Source organism: Ornithodoros turicata, chromosome 1, assembly GCF_037126465.1.
Source record: "Ornithodoros turicata isolate Travis chromosome 1, ASM3712646v1, whole genome shotgun sequence".
Taxonomy (NCBI): Eukaryota; Metazoa; Arthropoda; class Arachnida; order Ixodida; family Argasidae; genus Ornithodoros; species Ornithodoros turicata.
The window spans coordinates 220,200,903-220,216,550 of NC_088201.1; the positions used below are offsets into that span (position 1 = coordinate 220,200,903).

The 15,648-nt window shown below is 44.5% G+C and overlaps 1 long non-coding RNA gene across 1 annotated transcript; it reads right to left on the reverse strand.

Annotated features, from left to right (window-relative positions):
- Positions 1 to 4,232: 4,232 nt before the first annotated feature.
- LOC135376748 (uncharacterized) lies at positions 4,233 to 5,191 on the reverse strand. Its single transcript, XR_010417830.1, has 4 exons — positions 4,670 to 5,191; positions 4,524 to 4,577; positions 4,386 to 4,449; positions 4,233 to 4,315 (listed from the first exon to the last, which is right to left on the reverse strand). It is a non-coding gene; the product is annotated as an uncharacterized LOC135376748 (long non-coding RNA).
- Between the last annotated feature and the right edge of the window lie 10,457 nt (positions 5,192 to 15,648).

A 15,648-nucleotide genomic window follows, 5' to 3' on the forward strand; every position in this document is an offset into this window, starting at 1 on the left:
TGCGGCATCCTGTCTCAAGTTAGAAGTATTTAATGGAATACTCATCTTCTGTATCAATAAGCAGCTCCAACAATCCGCCAAGTAGCTTCTGGCATACGTCATACATGTAGACATCCATGATTAAAACACTAACAGCATCATGATGCCTGTCATTGTTCACAAGGTGTCGTTCCTTCAGTTTAGCTAAATTCGACAATAGATAATCATATCAATGCCGCATGCTGTTTCAAGTTAGAAGTTATTTAATGGAATGGTCATCTTCTGCATCAAGACCTAGCTCCAATAATCCGTCAAGTAGCTCCTGTCATACATCATACATGTAGACATCCATAATTAAAACACTAACAGCATCATGATGCCTGGCATTGTTTACAAGGTGTCGTCCCTTCAGTTTACCTCAATTGGGCAATGCATAATCATATCAATGCCGCATGCTGTTTCAAGTTAGAAGTATTTAATAGAATACTCATCTTCTGCATCAAGAACCAGCTGCAGCAATCCGCCACGTAGCTCCTGGCATACATCATACATGTAGACATCCATGATTAAAACACTAACATCATTATGATGCCTGTCATTGTTTACAAGGTGTCGTCCCTTCAGTTTACCTAAATTGGGCAATGCATAATCATATCAATGCGGCATGCTGTCTCAAGTTATAAGTATTTAATGGAATACTCATCTTCTGCATCAATAAGCAGCTCCAACAATCCACCAAGTAGCTCCTGTCATACATCATACATGTAGACATCCGTGATTAAAACACTAACAGCATCATGATGCTGTCATTGTTTACAAGGTGTCGTCCCTTCAGTTTAGCTAAATTCGGCAATAGAAAATCATATCAATGCCGCATGCTGTTTCAAGTTAGAAGTATTTAATGGAATACTCATCTTCTGCATCAAGTCCCAGCTCCAATAATCCGCCAAGTAGCTCCTGTCATACATCATACATGTAAACATCCATGATTAAAACACTAACAGCATCATGATGCCTGTCTTTGTTTACAAGGTGTCGTCCCTTCAGTTTACCTAAATTGGGCAATTCATAATCATATCAATGCCGCATGCTGTCTCAAGTTAGAAGTATTTAATGGAATACTCATCTTCTGCATCAAGAACCAGCTCCAACAATCCGCCACGTAGCTTCTGGCATACATCATACATGTAGACATCAGTGATTAAAACACTAACAGCATCACGATGCCTGTCATTGTTTACAAGGTGTCGTCCCTTCAGTTTTACCTAAATTGGGCAATGCATAATCATATCAATGCCGCATGCTGTTTCAAGTTAGAAGTATTTAATGGAACACTCATCTTCTGCATCAGGAACCAATTCCAACAATCCATCATGTAGTTCTTGGCATATATCATAAATGTAGACATCCATGATTAAAACACCAACAGCATCACGATGCCTGTCATTGTTTACAAGGTGTCGTCCCTTCAGTTTTACCTAAATTGGGCAATTCATAATCATATCAATGCCGCATGCTGTCGCAAGTTAGAAGTATTTAATGGAATACTCATCTTCTGCATCAAGAACCAGCTCCAACAATCCGCCACGTAGCTTCTGGCATACATCATACATGTAGACATCAGTGATTAAAACACTAACAGCATCATGATGCCTGGCATTGTTTACAAGGTGTCGTCCCTTCAGTTTTACCTAAATTGGGCAATTCATAATCATATCAATGCCGCATGCTGTCGCAAGTTAGAAGTATTTAATGGAATACTCATCTTCTGCATCAAGAACCAGCTCCAACAATCCGCCACGTAGCTTCTGGCATACATCATACATGTAGACATCAGTGATTAAAACACTAACAGCATCATGATGCCTGGCATTGTTTACAAGGTGTCGTCCCTTCAGTTTTACCTAAATTGGGCAATTCATAATCATATCAATGCCGCATGCTGTCTCAAGTTAGAAGTATTTAATGGAATACTCATCTTCTGCATCAAGAACCGACTCCAACAATCCGCCACGTAGCTTCTGGCATACATCATACATGTAGACATCCGTGATTAAAACACTAACAGCATCATGATGCCTGGCATTGTTTACAAGGTGTCGACCTATGTCCATTTGGCTTACACGTAGGTATCTATTCAGTCCTGAAAGCGTCTCCAATGATTTCGCCTTGCTTCTAGGATGTCCGGCTTCTCTCCATAAGAGCTGCACAGTGACTGTCTTGCACGTATGAATTTGCTTTCTCGGCATCTTCGTATGTTGGCTATCTGTCAAGGCATTTAAAAAGCTCCACAAAGAGCTTGTCTACATAGCCTGAGATATATGAAAGCTTTTGGTTCTAGAGAGCACAGAAGGTGGAAAACCCTGGGTGTACTTACCTACGATGCAGTTTCTTTCAATGGGACTACCACCCACTGCTTCTTTCGTTTTGACCTTTTAAGTATATATTTGTCGGTTCCATCGCCATTCTTCAGCACAAGCCTTGCACTGTTAAAATTGTAGTGCAGTGCAACAATCTGGGTCCTGCTGGGCATGTGATTCAGTACTCTCATTCATTATTGCTTGAAACATGTAGCAACGGGAACACTGAATGGCAAACACTGCAAGTAGCATTCATGGTGAAGATAAATGGTATGATATCAAGCTTCCAACACCTTGCTTGCATTCCATCGAATGTAAAGCTGTGAGACTTCGTAGCAAAATGTATGAGAATGCTGTGGAAGGCTTGGACTCCGTAGGTCTGCTCACGTGGGACAGTTTCGGGATGTCGGCCAGGAGATGCTTCGACATGAGTATACTGTGGAGCTTGCTGAATGTTTCAGTGCCTGGTATATAATTTGGGGTAGCTGTGACAAAACCGAAGAACGTAGACACACGTTAGCCGTCACCGGTCACCGTCACCTTTAGCCGTCAGCCACTCACCGTGAAAGCATACTGGGTGCAGTGCATTGGGGTGTGTATGAACGTTAACCACATACGGCATGATCGAGGTCCATTTAGCCAACAGCTCATCAGCATTATCTGAACTGGTCTTCGCACACCAGTATAAGTGCCTTATGATGCTTTCGCACCACATGCTTAATACTTTGTGTGCCTTGGTCTGCGCTGCAGCAGCAATTTTCTCCGTAATCCCTTCAGGTTAAAATTTGAAATTATTGTATGTACGTCACTTTTACATCCTTGAACTTGCCTTTTGCAACGTGCCCGACATCAAATCGATGCTTAATGGCCTTCATGTCTTCATTAATGCCTTTACCCCAGTATGCCTGTCGGTGATGAGCATTTTAGTTTTCACTTGTTGTTGTTCAAAGTAGTCCAAAGCTCGCTCAAGTCCACTTTTCTCGATTTGGTTGCTAGAACTGACTTCTGGTGACTGTAATGTAGGAGGTACTGGTAAACTGGATGTTCTTGTTTCATCGATGAAATATAAACATGCCGCCTTGAATTACCATTAGTAGCTCAAAGTGGAGAATCTTACTAACCGAAGTCTCGAGGAGTGTGTATGTCCCCATCAAAGCACAATGTTCCGGTGAATCACATCTGGCATCACCTGCTAGGTTTAGTGGCTTCTGCTTCAGGTTGCACACAAGGGTTTCTTGTTCAGATTTCCATGCCTAAAAAGAGTAGATATCATGCATGACGTTATTTTCATATATCTGCTTTCTAGGTGGGTATCATTTGACAGTTGTGAAGAACATAAAGAGATAATGACACTTTGAATGGCAGTTCTTCTGAACAACAAATGGTCTGTGATGTCTGCAGTTCAATAACATGTTTTCTATAATTGTAATGATAATCTGTATAGACATGGATTGCCCTACCTAACGAACAGCAGAAAAGAGGTAGCTGTGTTGCATCTTGAAATACTGTGTCCTCTTCACGCTTGCAAGCTGCAGAAACTGCCACATTCTCAACACTTTTGTAGGGCCGCACCCAGAGAACAGTATTGCAGCACACATCAAGATGTTCCCTATGGGTTTTCCTCCATGTGAGCGCTGGCTATACCACACCCTAGTGTGATCGTTCTGGCACGTTACAGCTACACGTAGGCATGAGCCCTTGCAGTTGAGCTCTGCAACTGTCTTCTCTGTCAAACATTCTGGGCAAGTTTTCAGTAGCTCCAGGAGGCAGGACACCATATACATGTTTTCTCGAAACCCACCGAAATCAGTGTGTGTAGCCTTGGACCTGCATTTACAGATATTGTTAACTATTGTGTAGTATATGATCTTAGCCAGTTAAGGACGCAAACATACCTCTCACCTTCAGTAGACTTTTCATTCTGAACATCACCACCAGACTGAGCACTTGCATCCTGGCTGCCTTCAGCCATCTGCCTGAAATTGTAAGTGTGTGAATGAATGTAGAGCTAATGCAGCAAAAGCAAGAATGCACTTGTATACTTACTCAACCCCGACTTGGCTCGTAGAGTTCACTGAAAGACTTTTCAAATAATGAGGTATCTGCAGTCCTGTAATAGGGACATGAACTGCAATAAGCTTCTGAGCATTGGCAACCCTAATTGAAAGCAGGAGCTCAACATACGCATTCAGGTCACTTTGGTTAGGCTCATATGTAGTGTCATGAAGATCTCGTATCCTGAAATGAATTATGACTATAAGATCCTCCAGCTTTAGAGACTAACATAGAAATGTTGTATTTGTAAATAATGTTCATGCTGAAAAGCCTACTCTGCTGTGCTGTCTTCGTTCTATTCGTAGGATTCATTGGCTGGTACAGGCGTTGAGCTTCGTTGTACAGGGTCAGCTGGGATGTCGCATGTCTGCACTTGTGTATGCCTAAAGCATACACAAAAAATTACACAAGATAGTTTCATTAGATGAATTTTGTGTTATGTTGGTCACAAGCGACATACCAGGACAAAACAATTTTGGGGAGTATTCCATGACGCATAGCCAACACGTAATGTGTTTGAACATGAAAGAACTGATGTTCAGTGACTTTCATCTTTCATCGTAATGTGTTTGTCTTGAGTTTATGGTGATAAGTACCAGTCAAATGCACAAAAGGAAGACATGACAGTATCATCTCGTGCAAAGACTACACCGTGGCTCACATACCTTTGTTTATTTTCTTGAGATACGTCTGTGTCCCTTTGTCACATGTATATTGGTGACATGGGGCAGGCAAGGATGCAGCTGTTCGAAGAGTACACTGAACAGGAGGATGTACTGGAGGAGTCAAGAAGGCAACGTGCGACGTCTCAGCTTCTGTCATGCTCTCGTGTTGAGAGATCGGTTGTGTGGACAATCTCATCAAACTGGCTGGTAGGTCGAACGTCCAATGTACATGGAGTGTCTCGCGGCTCCTGCACCTGCAAGGGTCCTACCGGGCACACAAAAATGGGAAAAGAAAACAAGCGTTGGTATATGTCAAGGCTATGAACTATATTTTTGACAGACATAGGCAGTGTATACAGCATAATAAACATGGTATATACATTGAAATGCCACCCCATACACACACAAAAAAAGGAAAGGAAAATGTCTTGCAGTCTGTACCTCAACACTAGTCAATAATAAACTACACACTACTAACAATAATAGTATAACGATATACACTAGTCAATAATAATTAGCACATCAACTTTACACAACAGAGTAACTGGTTTACTTAGACACTTCGTCCTCCATGCTGTATAAAGCCGGTGTGCTATATTTTTCACCATGACGAATCATGGCTTTTGGAACATCTTTGCAACTAGTCAAAGAACAACATAGCAGTAGGGAAGTTAACCTGCATGTACTTCCATCAGCCTTGCAGAAAGCGAGAGAAAATTGTGTCTAATTATTTATTCTTACAGTGAACATAACTTTTTTGTACTGTACACAATACTGCAGCAACCACACCAGTTGCAATGTCTGTCACTCTACTGTAAGACCATGCTCCTCATGTCACTGACAATATTTTCACATTGTTACTGCTATATTGTAAGTTCATACAGGAAGAACTATGCCACTCCTATCAGCATTCAAGCTTCACAAAGCGTAACCTTACCTGTTTGAACATCGTCATCCGACATTTCCACGTCGCCGCTAGACAAGTTATTGTCTACGAGTGCCTCATCGACGAGCTGCAATAACGGCAGTTGTCGTAACTCGAGAACAAAGCATAAAAAATGTCGATCTTACCTCTTTGCGTCTCCGTTTTGTGAGCCTGACACCTTCGTCTTCTGGACAAAGCTCACTACTACGAACAGGAGCGGCGTCAGTCTTCAGTGTTCTCCCAAGTTTTCCTAGTCCGAACTCCAACTTTGAACGATCAACTAATTTAAAGCTATCGCTTAAGAAATGCGTATAACATATTCTGCCCGTCTTCGCACGCTTCCAGTCATGCGGTTGTCCTAAAGTATCTAACCATGCTTTGCGTAATTCCGCCTTTTTTGGGAAACGAAAAAAATGAAAGTGTGCGATCTTTCACCGATGTCCTCTTACAGTCATCCGCAGCACAAGTCGTGCAACTCATGCTTGGGATGAACGATGATTGCAGTTTGCGGTATGGATAACACTCGATAGCTCGATAGGCGCACGATCGCAAAAACGTGTCAAACCGAAACAAGACAAACGCCGGTATGGCGCGCAATGCAGCGCGCCAGTGATGCGAGGTCCAGTGACGCCGACTCGCACACTGTTGCCCGAATTCCGCCGGGAGTGCGCAGCCAGCTGCAGAATCTGATTAAATTGGTTTCCTAATCACTCCGACTGTTTCAATACGAAATATTCCGGTTACGTGCATTTGCGGCACCAACAATTGCGATCGTACCTTCAGTTCAACTGCGGTTTTTGTCCGGACTCCACCTTTAACACTCACACACCGTGCGGTGCTTGATATGTGCCCTGACGAACGTACTGACTCAAAATAGGCGATGACATATCAAAAATTTTACTTTTTATGTAGAAAAGTCATAGTCTAGAAAAGGGCACTGTGCAAAAATTGACCATAAATCCCCGTAGACCAAAACTCCCCATAGGCGCAATGGATTACAATTCATTTGACCTGGGTGCACTAGATATACATTCTGCTACTCCCATTCTTGTGTCCAGGAGTTCTTTACATTGTTTTCTTACTTTTTAGACGATGACATCTTAAAATTAGTATTCAATTTTGTTGTTAATTCGCACAAACGCAATTTCTCATTGTATTCATGTCCTGTAAGGTCGTTTCCCGCAAAGTTGTTTGGTATAGCAGTGGAGAGTGCCAACGGGAGGGTGACCGCGACCTTTCTGCGCGTCATTCTTGTGATACAAGCCAGATGGCCGTGTCTTCTTACCTTCTTATTACCTGTTTCTTCTGCTTCGAGAAAGGTGTTTGTGGGACGCTCCTTGCCCTCTCTGTTTGTAACTCATGATAAGTATCGCAACGCTGTCGACAGAAGCTTTTGCTTAGGAATTCGGCTGCAGGGTTCCCCACTTTGTTTTTCATTACAGCATCACGACGTACAGTAGCAAGCCACGCGAGATGTCGTTCTGTGCAGGCGACTTGTAGCTCTCATCAGAAAAGGCTCCTCATTGTAAGAAACTATATAGATCTACCGTAGAGGGAACCAGTTTACGTTCAAAAGTTTCTTAGTTGCATACATATTGTATGTCTTTTAGCTTCTTCTTTTTCCCAGGCTGTCGAAGGGTGCAATACGCAGCTCTTCCACTGACACCAGTGGCTGCGTGCGTCTGCAGGTAAGTTCATCGTACTTTACAATACATGTTGAGCAGAAAATATTAAGAAGCTCAACTCAAAACACAAGTTAGCAAATGAATAAAAAAGGAGGAATTCTACAGTAAATCTACGGAGAGCATATAATTCAGTCCATGTTTGGCAATCCGGAATACGATGCCAAATGCATATATAATCGATCTGAATATTTTTTCTCATCCCTGCAGGAAGCCCGTGCATCTCGAGATTTTATGATTGCACCTGATAACACAACATGTCCAGACCCCCAGACTCCAGACACACTGAGCTGCCCTATGACAGCTTTAGATTCCTTTCAGAGGTGAGAAACAGTTCGTGGAGGATATTACGTGTGTCCTCCTATTCCTATTTGTTAGGGAGGTGAAATAGAATAAGATTTTATAGAGTCCACTCAAAAGGAGACATGCATGCAGCCAGCACAGTGGCTCCATTATCTGTGGCTCCATTATATCTTTGTAGAGGAACACTATCTCCTGTAGATTCCGCTGGGACATTGCATCACCCTTACTGTGGCATTCAAAGGTTAGCAATACTATAGTCAGGAAAAATTTCCAGTCGCTGCGCAACGTTGCTCCTTTACCGGAATTCATTATAAGCGAATCATTTCCATTTGTGTTTGTATCTATTCCACTATCTATCTACTCCACTTGCAGCACTCCGGCATATACAACAACTAAAACGGTAGTAGTAGAAACTGCCCAACACTTGGGAACATGCCCGTAATACCGGCCATACCTTGCATTTAGATATGCCCCTAATCTCAGGTAGGGAGAACCGCTGACCAGCTCCGGTGGCGCAGCGGTAACGCGTGCGCTTGGAGACTGGGACGTCCGCGGTTCGAGTCCGCGGGCCGGCTGTGCCGTTTGGGGTTTTTCCTGGGTTTCCCTCAGATGTGTAATAGGCGTATGCCGGCACAGTTCCCCTGAAGTCGGCCCATGGACGCAGCTATCCTCCCCCCGAGCGGATTCCGCTCGGTCTTCCACTTCACCCTTTCCTCTCCTCCTCTCCACCACCTTTCCCTTCCCGAGAAACATGCCGCCTAATCAGGCAGGCAGACCTCTCGGGTTCCTCCCAACGACACTCCTCCTCCTCCTCCTTGGAGAACCGCTGGACCAGCTCCGGTGGCGCAGCGGTAACGCGTGCGCTTGGAGACTGGGACGTCCGCGGTTTGAATCCGCGGGCCGGCTGTGCCGTCTGGGGTTTTTCCTGGGTTTCCCTCAGATGTGTAATAGGCGTATGCCGGCACAGTTCCCTTGAAGTCGGCCCATGGACGCAGCTATCCTTCCCCCGAGCGGATTCCGCTCGGTCTTCCACTTCACCCTTTCCTCTCCTCCTCTCCACCACTTTTCCCTTCCCGAGAAACATGCCGCCTAATCAGGCAGGCAGACCTCTCGGGTTCCTCCCAACGACACTCCTCCTCCTCCCTCCTCGGAGAACCGCTGGGGTATTTGTAAACAGTTGAAATCCTGGTGTCTCAAAAAAAAGAAGAAGAAGCAGTTGGCGCTATCAACAAACAACCAGGGCCAACAACGGAATGTTACGCCTTCCTGATACTTAACAAGATGTGTGCTGATGCCAGTGTGTCATTCTGATGATAGAATCTGGATGGATTCTGCAACGTAATTGTTATGCTGTTTTTACTTGCGATTGTATGTTAGTCTGTAACAAATGGAATAAATATGCATAATGTAAAAACCCCGAAACTAGGGAACACGAAGGGACAGACACAAACACGAAAGCTCACAGACAGCTGAAAATTTTACTTCACAAACAAGAAATATATGGAAACAGAAGGGAAGTAAACACCAGTTGAGAACAAAACAGGAGGTCATTTCGGGGGAACGAGCACTTTTACTTACTGAAAAGTGAAATATGGATTTCCTGTACCATATGTGCTTCCTGCTCAGATGTTAATACATAAACTCTTGATATGACAGCTGGGTTAGCGTGACATTCCTCTTTATTACAGGTCTTTATAGCACAAGTTCAGAGCAGCAGTTATTTTAATGCATGAGCATTAGAGGCTCATGTCAAACGAAAAATGGCAGTGCCAGTGTAGAAACACAAGCAGGAAACGAGAAGGAAAGAAATACTATCATAGGAGCAGCTTGCATGAAAACCACGAAGACAGCGGGAAACGCGTGAGTTATGTTACCTGTTGAGTCTTAGAGACTGCTATAGGTCTTAATGTGCCCATATGAATCCAGAGATTCTCCTGTGTCACTGCAGCCAAACGTCCTGAAAACCGAAATGCCAGAGTTACCATCTGCGCTGTACATTACGCCTGCCCACAGATCTCGATGTCATTACAGTACACCTCCAGCCAGAGATTACACACAGGCAAGTGGCAACCGCTGCAAACCACATGATGGACTGTGTGTTGATGATGTGTTACCATCTATTTTTTAGGCAGTACTGTTAACTGGCATTTGTCCACCACAGATTCAGTGGTGGTTTTACTTCAGTTTTGCTCTACAATTTAGCCCACAAATAATTTCCTTCAAACATTTTTTCTTATTAATTTAAGTAAGATTAACTTAGATAATTTTCTATTGTTAGGTGCGTCTTCAGGGCTCCGGAGGACCACTCCAATGTGCAAGACATTAATGGATACATGTAAGAAAGCTTGAATAAATGTATTGGTTGTCACCGTTGCTTCCACACACTGTAGCATTTTAGTGATGCCACATACAGAGTCAAACATCCACTATAACAGGCCTGCAAAAATTATGTGTCACCAGAGGCCCACGCATAATTTTTGCTCATCTGTTTTCAATGGAAGGCAACATCCGTAACATGAACAGATACGACTGCCCCGTCATTAATAGAAAGGACAGACAGTTCCTATGAATGACAGGTAAAATACATTATATGATCAGGGCTGTGTTATTCAAGGAAAACGGGTGCATCCGTAGAACTAACCGCTTGGTCGTAATAACGCAAAGGCACCGTAATCATCACTTAACAGGGCTACCCGTACTGCACAACAGGCATGCTGGGGTCCTAATTTCCGGTATCTGCCCGTTGAAACGTCAGATAATTTTTTCTCAGTGCAACGTTCCTCCTAAACAGCTCCACAGGGAGTGGTCGCTATGAAGAATAGCAGTAAAGAACGTTACGACACGATTGACAGGCGCTATTTCTCATCCTGCTACACTTCACCACGAATCAGTCATTTTCGTCACTTCGTGAACGTCACTTTCACTCAAAACTTGGACTATCCGTAGTCTCACATTCTCAAAAGCAAGGCATGTAAACGTTCAAAGAACTTGCACATTCCTTATCGTCATCTACAATGGTGGTGGCGTGCCGCTGAAAGGGCTCGCTGTTGTCGGCCTCACAGAGATGACGTCACGACTAGCGGGAAATGTGCGTCCTGTGCCGACTTCTAAGGGAACTGTGCCGATGTATGCCTGAAAGCGTCTCAGGAAAACCCAGGAAACACGCAGACAGCGCCGCCGGCAGTAGAATTTCAACCCGACTACCTTCCATTCTCGACGTGACATGGCCTGCACGCTAACCACTGAGCCGCGGGACCTAGTATCATCATCCAAGGACACCTAGACAGATATATCATTAAGTTTCCGCTCATCAGCCTTCCAATAACACGCTGCGAAGACGAATATACTGGCCCCCATGACATTTCAGCGTGTTCTGCTGCTACCGCTATATGCCGCCGGCGCCACGCGAGATTGAGGCAGCGACGACGATCTGCTGTACAGGAATTGGTTCAGAAATAAGCAACCGTGGGATATCTACCATTGGAAGCAGGCTTGCCACAGCTGGATCAGTGTGGAACCATCTGTAGAATGGGATAGAGTAGTACGATGAGGATTGGAGCGTCAGACGACTAGCGCGGAGAGCCATTGACCCACAGCGTAATTTCAAACTATTTTCAGAAACATAAAATAAATACCACTGACCATAAAATTAATCAGATTGAAAAATATTGCAATGCAGTTCCCGTCATTCTTAGACTTGCACTGTGAACCCTGAGTTAAGAATCCCTCTTTTATGAACAGTTTTCCGATGAACGTGATTCTTAAATCGGCGGTTGACTGCATGTACTTGTATTGTACGAATGTGAAAAAAGAAATAAGTAAACAACTCTCCCGTTGGGGTCCGAAGAGGTGGGAGGGAGGGATGGTAACTTAGGCATGCAAGACTTACATGACACGAGGAATGGGAAAAATAAATAAACAAAAAATTAAAAAGTCCTACACTGAACGTGTACTGCGTAACGTGTGACATAATGATGGTGTACGCTAACTGCGATGCCATGGGATAGCCACAGCGTCGAATACATTCCGCCTACGAGAAGTTTTGTCCAACGGATCTCGTTCAATGTTTTTATTTCACGGTAACCACAGTGTAACCACGGTAAGAACCACTGGTATTGATGACCTCTTGAAAAGCGCCATTCGGGTGCCGTCAGCACTTGTAGGGCAGGAACAGGGGCGGAGCCCCGGGGCAGTGGGCCCTACGGAACCGACCACTGCCAGGAGCGCCCTGCGACAAAGGAGCCAAGCCTGTAAGGGAAAGAAAGTGAATGAAAATTACTCAAAATATGTTGCGCATGCATGGATTGATGTTATTTCCTAATTTTGATATTGTTGTTCAACTTGAAAAGGAAGAGAAACCTAGTTTGTCAGCTATCAAAATATTAGTGCGCCGCAGATATGACGACACTCTACTTCTCTATGATACTTCTATATGACACTCTACTTTGGTATTGGTTGTCATGACTGGCCACATGACACTCTGCTGCGGCAGAAAGTGCGTTTTGGCGTTTGACGGCGCGTAGTGGCGCTACGGTATTCTTCCGGAGCGCTATTGCATCTCCGTATCTCCAACGGCGTGCCTAGTTCACAAACTACAGCAGTGTTCAACTTAGAAACGAAGAGAAAGCTAGTCCGCAAGCACTCAAAATTTTACTGCTCCGCAGATAGGATGGCTGGAAGCAGAAAAGCCATGCTCTCTGCTTCCGCCACATAATGTAATCCATCATACTCACGCTGCTTCAGTATTGGCTGTTGGGTCTGATAGCGTAACACTACGCTGCAGCAAAAAGTGTGCTCCCCTATTGATAGCGCATTGTGGCACTGCAGTATTACTGCTGGCGCGCAATAGCGCCCCCTTACCTATTGCGACGTATGTAGTTGATGGACTACATTTCTTTTCCTTCTTATGTTGAACACGAGTATAGACTTTTTTTTTTCATATTAAGTTTCACAGGACTATAGTCTTTCTTACACCGAATCATAATGAGACCATTCGAGCAGTGAAGTTTCAGAGGGTGTGACAGGGGGTCATGTGACAGGGTGTGAACTGCTGACACCTCAGCGAGTGTCAGGCGCGTGGATCTTCCACAGTGACCCCTTCACACAAGGGCCGAGAGCCCTGTTTCACAGAACCCTAACGCACAATGCAGAGCAGCGACATTCATCCAAACACATGGGGACCGGACATGGCAGAAGAAACGTTACCACAAGGTAGCCACAATCCGTTGGTTATGGGAAGCGTTACCTTGCCTCGATTGCTTTCTTCTGCTAAACTTTACTTATATTTTCCCTAAGGTCGTCGTTTAAATTTTTCATGCTATGTGCGCATCTCACATACATGTGTTAAACAAGTATGCCATGATTATTTTCCACTACATCACTTGCTCCTGTCGTTGGTACGTCACTTTGTTATTACAGAAAGTCAACAGAAGAAGCAAAATGGAGGACCGTTTCGGTTTTCCATGCATCCGGTTCCCGTTGGTTCGGTGAGCGAAATGAAGGCGACGGTGAACTAGCTCTCGTCAGCTTCGGATTGCTGTTGCCCTCAGAAATGCATGATATATATTCCTGACGATTAATTTATTCGGCTAGCAGATGACATCAACACTGCTTCAGATCGCTGCTCAAACGCGTCATAGGCTGTAAACAGGTTCACCTGGCAAGTAAAGAGTTGGCAGTGCCGAGGACGATCTCACTGATTATATATAATTAACAACGTCTAGACGGTGACACCGATAGCAACACGCACCCAGAACGGCCGAACTTAGGCAACACAATGTACAGGGCTTGCCTCGGTTCCTTCGCCGACCATCGTTTCCGCCATCCATACCTCCATCGGTGCGTTCCGCTGTCCTGCTGTTACACGTTACTTGGCAAGGTTGCTCGCTAACGGAACAGCCTCGCTGTTAGTGCCGCGAAGCAACTGTGGCTATGAGCAGCGTGCAGATGTAGACACATGGAGAGACGACAGCGGGAATGAGTGGGGGACAGAGGGGTTTGTATGCGTCCTGTGCCGGTTTCACGGGGAATCCTTGAGGTTGAGGAGGTAATTAGGACAGAGGCAGTAGACAGTAAGAAGAAAGGACTAGGATGCCTGTCTCCCTACGATACTCCTCGACCTCAAGGAAGCCGTACCGCCCTAGTCCATACACCAGCCTGCTTGCGTTTTTATGTTAGGCCTCGATAATATCGCGACATCCAGATACACGAAACTCTACCGCAGATGAGCCATCCGTTATCAACAACAAATAGGACTATTTGACAGAACATAGGAAACTAGTCCATCATGATCAGCGTAATTATTACTGCGGACCAGTTGAGATACTGTAGTGTATCCCAAAGTGTGGGAACTTGAAATAAAAGGGGACAACAAACTATATGTCCTTGACCACATGATGCCCTCCGACTGTTCTGGGTCTCTCGAGGAAGCTCGTGGTAGCGGACTCCGAGGTACACAAAACACGCTCAGTTTAGTGAACAAAGCAACGTCGAGCAATTCCTGCTGCCATGCGAGCATTTGTTGCCCAGCATGTTCACTGGCCATGTCCAGCGTGAAATCAAATTTCAGCACCAATTTCGCGTATTATTCTGCATGCATTCAAGTTGAACAGATACCTCATACGTTTCATGGGCTGCAAGATACCAGAGTTTGGGACGCCCTGACTGTAGAGAGTCAGCTCCTGTAAATACCAGTTTGTGACGTTGACTCGAAAAACATTGGTCTTCTCTTCAAATAATGCCGATGGGGTTCTCATAGCCAGTCGTGCATCTTAGACAGTCAACACACGGTGTTCATCAGGTGGACGATATCTAATTTATTTTTGCGTATCCCCCAGCCCCATTGACGATAATCATCATAATCGTAAAGCACGTTTCTTAAAGGCCTCAACCGACTGAACTCGTCAATGTGTTGTACATGAGTAAAATAGGAAAGGGAAAAATAATAGTCCGAAATGGGAGGGGGGCTCAAATTTCGTTAAAAAATGATTTTCCCTTGGCAGGTACCCTAATTCATTCATCAGGGTAAGTGAGGACTGTCCTTGGGGTTCCAGGAAATTCATGTGCGGAAACGGGAACCGAAGCCCAGATAAACGAAAGCAAATTGCAGGGAGTGAAATCGTTGTTTGAAATGAAATTGTTTTTTCCGAGAATAGCGCGGGATCCCCATCAGTGAACCCCGGGGGTAAACTCTATTCTATGATGACGTCAATTTGTCGCTCACACTGCTCAAAGATCTAGGAAGTTAGAAACATGCCTTTTTTTTTTCACGTTTTCAATAAAAGATTGCACGACCCTCAAAGAAACATGCTGACTTGCTAAGAGGCTTAATTTTGTGCTGACTCAGTAAATAAAATGATGACGCCAGTACGGTTACAGTTTTAGTTTTTGAGACTCTTCATATACGCACTCTTAGGAAAGAAGGTTGAAACAGTTACACCTGTTAGGAGGGAATAGTCGCATATGTTATGCGTAAAAGGTTGCAAAGTTCTACCTTCTACATCGCTCTCAAAACAGAACTTCACCGCATAACACCTTGTCCGTCAACCATTGCCACAAGTGATATGGTCACCGGTTCAGATTCGCCGAGCGAGGGGGCGCACGCCTTTTGGTAGAAATTTAGATGTGTGATAATAGCTTTTAGCACACTTTTACACCCCTTATCATACGCTTTGTCACGG